The following is a 9,115-nucleotide window of genomic DNA, read 5'->3' as shown; positions in this document are numbered from 1 at the left end:
AAAAAAAAAAAAAGAAAGAAACTGGAGCGTTGAAATGTCCGCCTGTCAGTCAGTGTACCAACCAACATACTTGACTAAGTTTGTCAACGGAGAGCACGGAGCATAGTATGAGAGAAAGACGCAAACTACCCAACTCACAGGCTTGCCTGTGACTTACCAATAATGTATACAAATGGCCACTAACATGCAACCTATGTTATTGCAAGACACCTCGCGCCGTGAGGTACCCTTGAGGTACCCTTTGAGGTCCATGGTGAAAGTCATATAAACTTGGGATTTTATGAGCTGAAGGAGGAAATATTCAGTTAGCACGTGAACCGTGACTTCTGTGGCAATGCTTTAACTGTTAAACTGGTCTAATTGTGAATGGTTAATCTTCCTGCTGGCATCCTCTGATGAAACCTATAGCAGGTTTCCTTTTGCCCCATCCCTTCTTGAACTCAGCTCTCTCGGGTGACTTGGGGACACATCAGTCTTTGCATATGCTCTCCCTGGCTGAGACACGAAGTTTTTTTTCCGTTGGGATTCAGGTCAAGCAACTTGTTCAAAAGGCCACAATAATGAGTCTGATGCTCCGAAATCTCACCAGGCAGAAGCAACCATTGCCCTGTTTGCTTTTCCCTCCACAAGGCATGTCGGGCCTTCTGAGTAGTTTGGAAGGTGTGAGGAGCCATGGGATGTTTTAGGATATTCCTTCCAACAATGTCACGTTAGCGGCCCTTGCATTCTGCTGTATAGATTGATGGGAACAGGGTGGATTGGTCCAGTATCTTCTAAGTCTTGCAAACAGAAGCAATGGCCTGTCCTCCCAGAAGTGGTGTGATTTCCACCGGGGGGAGGTGAGGAGACGTGGAGGAGGCTCTAGCATATTTGTTTCTGAGTCTTCTTTGTTTCTTTCTCAGGACTTCATCAAAATCGTGGTGGACCAAAAGGAGTGGGATTTTGCTTCTGGTCCATGTTAGCTTCAGCTGTCCATCGGACTCAGCTTACAGTGAGCTCAGGTTTGTTTCTGGTCCATGTTAGCTTCAGCTGTCCATCGGACACAGCCTACAGTGAGCTCAGGTTTGCTTCCGGTCCATGTTAGCTTCAGCTGTCCATCGGACACAGCCTACAGTGAACTCAGGGAGTCTCAGCTGAGGGATCGCTCTCAGATCAGATTGGCCCACGGCTATTACGTCTGTGTGTAACTGTCTTGGTGATGATTCATGTCTGAGGGCCTGGCCTGCTGTGGACAGGGCCATCTCTAGACAGCCAGGCCTGGGCTGTTTTAGGAAACAAGCTGGGCAGGAGTCTATGAGTAAGTCAAGAGTCAGCCAGGAAGGAACATTCCTTCATGGCTTCTGCTTTCAGTTGTCATCCCTCAGTTCCGGAATTGATTTCCCTCAGCGATAGACTGCCAGCTAAGAGTGTGAGATGAAATGAACCTCTCCAACCCCGTTGCTTTTGGGTAATAGATTTACCATAACAGCAGAAACTGACTAGTACACTTCCCACCCCCCTTTACAACAATATGTCTTACAACATAATTTCCTCCTTTTAATATATATATATTGTGCCCTTTTGTTTGGGGTCATGATGGCAAAAGAGGTTGCAGAGAAAAACCACACACTGACTTTCTAAAGATATTGAGCAACCTTCTATGCAAGCAGCCTTTGATAAATCAAAGACAAGACATATTCCCAACACACACACACACACACACACACACACACACACACACACACACACACCCCTGAGAAAATTCCTCTCTAAGGTTGACCTGTAGGCAAATTTGTGAGGGCATTTTCTTGACTAATGATTGATATAAAATGGTCTAGCCCACTGTGGGCGGCCCCGTGCTTAGGCGGGTGGTCCCGGTTGTATCAGAAAGCAAGCTGAAAAAGCTGAAAAGCAAGGTGCTAAGTAGCAGCATTCTCCACTGGTCTCTGCTGTAGTTCTTATCTTCAGGTTCCTGCCCTGATTTCCCTCTGTGATGAATTGTAAGGTATAAGTTGAAAATAAACCCCTTTCTCCCCAAGTTGCTTTGGGCCATGATGTGTATGTATCACAGTAATTAAAAGCAAACTGAGACAACACTTATTTCATTTCTAACCAGAATAAATTAATTTCTTAATTCAGCATGAATCTGTAATGATTCCCATGTAAGCATAGTAATTCAGAAAATAGAAAAAAAAACTATTTTTAAATGTTTGTATTCTACTTTTCAAGAAAAAAAAAAGCATAGCATAGAAACAGATCAAAGATATATCAGGTTAGTATAAGACTTTCCTGATCTTGAATCACATGTCTGTGGGATGGGATGGCTTCTCTGGAAACCACTATAGCAAGCTGGGTGGCATAGGCATGAACTGGAACCCAGCTGCCAGCAATGGAGAAACATATTGTAAAAAATAGGACCAATGGGACTTAGGCAGCCAGTATAAGAAACAGTCAAAACTAGTTCAGGATTGGAACTTGCACAACTTAAGTAATATCCAAAAGGAGTCAATGGCAGGAGGTGCACTTTAAGGGTGGGAATCAGGATCCTGTTGAAGACATAATTAGAGTGCAAGTCTCAAACCCAGGAATGCAAAATTGTCAGCTGGGAAGAAGAATTCTGAGGCTGGAGAACAAGTTCAGGTCAGATATGCAAATACAAGCTATGCAAATTCCAACTATGCAAATGCAAGCTATGCAAATATATTTAAAGCCATTGTGCTGGGCAAGATCACCTAGGGAGAGTTTTAGATGGAAGAAAATAGGGGCAGATATGGATCATGGAGTGTCTTACTGTTAATTCTATCCAAGAGGAATCTAGCAAAGGAGACCACATAATATTAGGAACAAGAAGATTGTGAGGTGGATACTGAGCTAAAACTCTTTCCCAGGAGGAGAGTGTGTGGAATGCAGATGGTCAGTGGCTTAGAGGAGCAAAGAGACTTGGCCTCTAGCCATGAAATGTGAGAGCCACCAGTGCCTAGTGCCTATGGTGTTCTAGACACGACAGTTCAAAGGAGAATGGGGGGTAGGGGAGGCAAAATTTTACAAACAAGTGGATTTTGACAGAGGCATCCTTGCTATCTGTTCTTGGACCTCGTAAAGTGGGTTCTGCCAGAGAGGAGGGCAGAAGAGCCTTGTCTCTTGCTGCTTAAAGGCCTTTCCTGAGCAGCCTGGAATGATGGCAATCCCCAGAGTTCCTGAGGCAGGAAGACATGAGCTCTGTCTCACACTCAGCCCAACTGATGTGCTGAACACTCCGTAGCATGGAACCCTGCCCTCCACAACACCCTCCCCACCCCCGGTTTTATTTCAGAAATGTATCAGAGCATTTAGGAAGCACAGACAATGGCCTTGGACGTTGGACACCTGTGGAGAACTCATGGGCAGATGTCTTGGTTGGGAAAAGGGGAACGCCAGACTGGCTTTTTGAAGGATGTAACTAATAAGACTCCTGTCTGTCTAGCCACATATTTTAAGGAGATACTGAGAACTCAGAGCCATTGGCTCAAACTTTCTTCTTGTTTTAAGGGAGGGAGTCAGAATCTTAGAGCTCTAGTTTAAATGCAAATAAAATCAAATGAGACACTAAGACTCCCCAACCTTGGAAACATTTGGGGGAGTTTTAAGACAGTGAGAAATCCAGTTTCAAACATAAAAAAGAAATAAATGGTGGATGGTACCTAACTGACACCCAGCGTTGTCCTCCATGAGCTCATGTTCAGGGACACACAGGAGCACATACATACACAAAACCAGAAGAAAACAGAGAAGATAAAGATATGTTTGATCTATGTAAATTACTCTATTAGTTATGTTAATAAACAAGGCTGGTCAGTATGTCTATGTTGATGTATTTAGTGATATATTGAGAGAGAGAGAGAGAGAGGAAGGAGGGAGAGAGTATGTAGGTATATTTAAAAAAAGGGGGGAGGTAAATTTCAGTAATAAACCATTGCTAGCTTGGCCTTGTTGGTTTCCATTATTGGTTTCTATAAAAATTAACTATTATGATTACTTATGAGGTAAGCATTTAGTTTCTATTTTAATCATAAGGCAAGCTTTTGTGGTAGCCAGTCAGGACTTCCAGGTCATTCTGACCCCAACCACATCCTGTCTTATGACAAAGACCTAATACCGCAGCCAGCATCTATCTCTTATCAGAATAAAGTCTAAGACCTTAATTCTAAATCCTCTTTAAGTAACAGCACTGTTTGGAAATACTTGGGGGATAATCTCCTCATATTATATGTTTCCTTATATATCATGTATTGTATCAATCAATGGCTCCTATGTGTCATAACACTCTGTGATCATCACGGTGACACTAGTGTACGGTGTCAGCTTTGGGGGCCTGTGAGGCAGACATGTTTGTCTCCTTGTTGTTGGTCACAGCTTTGGCTCCAATGGAACTTTGTATAGCTCTTCATCTTCTCATCCTTTTCTGAGCTGCAGCCTATGACTACAGCCTTGATCTTCCACTTCAGGGGATGGTTCTCACCCATACCAGACTAGAAAATTGGGAACTTAAAGTGCCAGACTGGAGAACTTATTATCTATTGATATTATATATATATATAATATATAATATACATACATATATTATATATAATATATGTGTGTATATATATGTGTATATATACATATATATATGTGTATATGAGTGTGTAGGTATTTTAGGAAAAAAGAAGGTAAATTTTCAGTGAGAAATAAGTGCTAGTTTGGTTTTTGAGAAACCAATTTCCATTATTGGTTTTGTAAAGATTTATAAAATTTACAAATTTTAAAATTTATACAATGTATTAGAAAATGATCTTGCTTTGGTGTTCCCTTTCCCAGGACTATGGGTACTTTTTGTTCACTTCCAGGGGGTAGGGGTGGCCTCAAAAAAAGGGAACTCAAAAGTAAAATTCCAAATGTCTTAGTGACTTGACAAGAGAGATGTTTTTGCAACAAGAAACTCCCATCATCCTTTGAATGGTCTTTCATAGAAACCATCCTAGAAGTTGGTTTTCCTCACAAAGAAATGTCACCACCCTTGGCACAGACAGGACATAGCAGGGTTTAGTCCCTTGTATTGTCCATCAGCCATGGATTTACCATGGCTGACAGTAAGTAGAGAAACTGAATCATGGGTTTCCCCCCCCCCTCTCAATTAGTACTCGTCCATCCTACTGACAAAAGCCTCTTAGGTGGTGAGCAATTTGTAAAGCATAACTTGGACTCATAAATGGATATTTATTTTTAATACAGTCTTGGCAAATTGAGGCTGTTACTTTACAGTGGTGATTAAAATTTGAAAGGTATTAGGGCAAGGAGAAGGTAATAAAGGGTCATTATTTACAATAGCCATATTTACACTGACGTGCTTAGTTTATTTTAATAAATATTAATTTGTACTTCTGAATAGTCATTCACAGACAAGACAATACAAACTTTCTCTTCTGCTCACTAAATTTTCTGCACAGCACACAAATGAAATCTTCACTCCATGCCTGACGTTTGAGCTCCCTGTGTTTTATCAGCGTAGTTAAGTTCCTGTTTCTTAGACCTGGTTTCTTTATAATAAGTGACTTTATAGATTTGGTTCAAACTCCGCTACAAATGGGGCAGAATTACACCAATAATCCAAGAAAGAAAAGAAAATACGAGTGCATTTTATCAGCATATTCCAGTCACAGATGAAAACCATGGTAGTTGGCAACTTCTTTTGTGTAGCAACCACTCACAGGCCCCCAGACAGAAGGCAGTTAATAGCCCAGTCTAAGTCACTTCATTTACCTTGGGTGACACTTTTATTTTCCAATTTAACAAGATTTTTTTCCTCCTTGATTATTTTTAATAACCTTAACTGATGACAAAGGGAATTTCCCCCCCTCGAGGAGAACATACTACAGGGCTAAAAGTTTCCCACTCTTGTGCCATATTCTAACTTAAGACAATACATATCCTGATGTGAACCCAAAGAATACTATTGTCAAACTGGATCTGATGTGATAAAAGTGACTCACTAATTCAGATTAGGGAGGAAAACAGATTTGCCTTGAGGCATTAAGACTACTGTGTTACTCAGTAAAGGATTGGTATTAATCCCAAACTCTTTACCAGGGTAGCTATTTGATGATACAAGTCTGTACAAAGTGCTGTGGGCAGAGTAAGAGACTGTGAGCTTGGACTTCCCGGTCCAGGAGTTCCCTTGGAAATAGCTGAGTGGCGGACCAGACTATAGGCATCCCCTGAAGTGGTTCATAGACAGTGTCCAAGAATGTTGTTAAATGTGAAGAGTGAATGCTAAAAATCGAGAAGCGAAAAAGAACATTTCTCCTGATAGGAAATGGGCAGAGCCAAGGGAATTTCCATGAACTTGATGAGCATGAATTTTTTTTTTTGCAACTTCTGGTTATTGCTACCCAATTCGACCTTAAGATCAATTCTAGCAGCCATATGCGAGTTTTATGGTCCGTAAGATGAACCTGGAATATCTAACTCTTGCTTTGTGCTTTCTCTAATATCAAGATACGGTTATCTATAGAATTGCCAAATTTTGCAAGCCAAATATAAGACATAACTACTAAAATTCAAATTAATTTACTCATTTATCTATCCATGTAGCTAAATAATGACACAGGACCTTAAATTATCCTCCTTCCAACAGATATTGTAAATATGGATTTACTGTGAGGCACAAAATGTGATTTATTTCTTCTATGGCCCCATTTATGCAGAAGCCCAGTGGTTCTCAACTTTCCTAATACTATGACTCTTTAATACAGTTCCTCATGATGATCCCTAACCATGAAATTATTTCATTGCTACTTCACAAGTATAATTTTGCTACTGTTATGAATCATAATGTACATATTTAATATTTGGGGTATCTGATGTGCCATCCCTGTGCTTTTGTGACCCACAGGTTGAGAACTATTGCATTAGACTCTGGGTCCTACCGAGTCATGACTCCCAGTTTGTGGCCGGAATGGCGGAACTGCCTCGACGTAAATGCCAGGGCTTGCAGCCTCAAAAAAAAAATCATCTCCTGCAGAACGACCTAATTGAAGACTGCCTGAGAGACCAAGGATGTCTGGTACAGACAATGTCAGCCAATCAGGAACTGTTATTTAGAAGAGATGTTTTCTTGGGACCAATGGGGCGAGGGTATTAAAGGAGCTTAGACTATTGCGCACGTGAGCTTGATGGAGTGCTTTTCACCTGTTCCCGGAACTGACTCTGCGCTACCTCACCTCCAACCACCAAGGGCAAGTAGGATTGGGCAGCAAACAGTCCAGAGGACAGGCAACACTAGCTATCCTTCCACTGTGCCCCGTTCCAGGACTGGCTCTGAGTTGAATGGTACATAAACAAACAGATGCTTGTGGAAGATTAGTGACTCCTCACTCATTACAGTTAGCTCTTTTTCTGAGTGCTCACCTTTGGAATCTAGCAGAGGTGAAAAGAGACGCAAAGTATCGTGGGAGAGGAAAAGGGAGAGAGATGGGGGGCGGGAACTGCATCCTTCCAGCTATCTTATGATGGTAAGATCTGTTAAGAATATTTCATCCCCAGAAACCTTTTGAGCTAAATTATTAGAGAGATATCATGTGAGACGGGAAGATAAAACATCTTGCTGAACCCAGTTCACAGATTCCCAACGAAAGGTTGTTTTAATTTGCATAATTTGGGAGTGGACTGCTACATTGTAACAGATATTGGTAACATCCAAGGGCTTTAAAGGAAAAGAAGCAAGAAGGGAAAGAGGAGAAGGGAACAGATAAAAAATAAACTCAAATTTTAGTTTTATGCATCTAGAGGTTTACACCAAGCAAACAACTAAGACTTAGCGCTTATACTTAGCAATAATTTCCATGGTTTATATATAACTACTAAAATTAATTATTTTGTCACTATCTAGTGCATGTCTTCGAAGATAGCAAGTTCCAGAGTCAGCCTCCTGGAGGAAATTTCAGCCACTTCAATGATCAACTGTGAACTTTGTGTGCAGCTTGGTGAAAAAAAAAATCCATCCCATTTAGCATCAACCACAAGGCTGTCGGACATAACTATTCCATCTCAAAGCCCATATTAACCGAAAATTGCACTGCCAGAATTATAAGCTGCCATCTGCAAAGGGTTCTCAGCATCTACTGTCATCTAACACCTGCCTCTCTGGTTAAGGGCACCGACCTTTTGGAATTTTAACGGAGGATGCTTTTAAAATTTGTTTCTCTTCAGTTATTTTAACATCGGCCTTTATGTCGTCTTTGGATATCCAACCCTAAATCACATAGTGGACTCTCGCAATTTGTCCACATTGAGATTAATCAAGAGCATAGGAAGGGGCATTGGAAAATAGCTTATAAAGTTTGAGGGGGGTTGGTAAAGGAAGACGCAAACATCTGAAAGATGGCTCTTGGCTTCACGGCACATCCTCTTCTCTCCTTAACAGTGAACTTAATGATGCCGCATGCCTGTTTCTCAAGGGATTCTGGGAGTCTAATGAGGCCAAATTTTCTTACCTGCAGCTTAAAGATTAAGTACTTAGAGGCTTCTTCAGAGGCATTATTGCAGGGGTTACCGTCAGACTGAGGGCAGGAACCCCTGCTCTAAAGAAACAGCACAGGCCCAGTGTGGGCAATCTTGCTGTGTGCATGCCAACTGCTTACCTATGGAGGAAAAGTGTGCTATTGAAATCTCCAGTGATTGGCAGAAATTTGAGGGGAAAAAATAAGATTGTAAAAACCTTACAGATACTTGGACAGCTATGTAGAAAATCCATTAGAAGACCTGTTTCAAATAGAATCTAAATAAAAAGATATACTTTGAAATTTTAGCTGAATTTTTAGAAAGAAGAAAAAAAAAACATTTAGTTTTCTCAGATTGGATGTTGCTATGTTGCTATGTTTCCCAAGCTGATCACTAACTCATAAGCTCATATAAACCCCTAGCTCAGACCTCTAAAGATTTGGGACTATAGGATTGTACCATGAAACTTGGCAGTCATAAATTTAAAAAAAATCTTTGCTTTAAAATACATAGGATGTATTTGTTTACTATTGCTGCTGTAAGAAAAATATCATGAACAGTGTCTTAAAGGAATGGGAATTTACTCTTATGTTCTAGAAGGGAGAGGTACTCATTGAAT

This window comes from Mastomys coucha, unplaced genomic scaffold, assembly GCF_008632895.1.
Source record: "Mastomys coucha isolate ucsf_1 unplaced genomic scaffold, UCSF_Mcou_1 pScaffold13, whole genome shotgun sequence".
Lineage (NCBI taxonomy): Eukaryota > Metazoa > Chordata > Mammalia > Rodentia > Muridae > Mastomys > Mastomys coucha.
The sequence above is the reverse complement of the archived record's forward strand: the minus strand, read 5'-3'. Positions refer to the sequence as shown.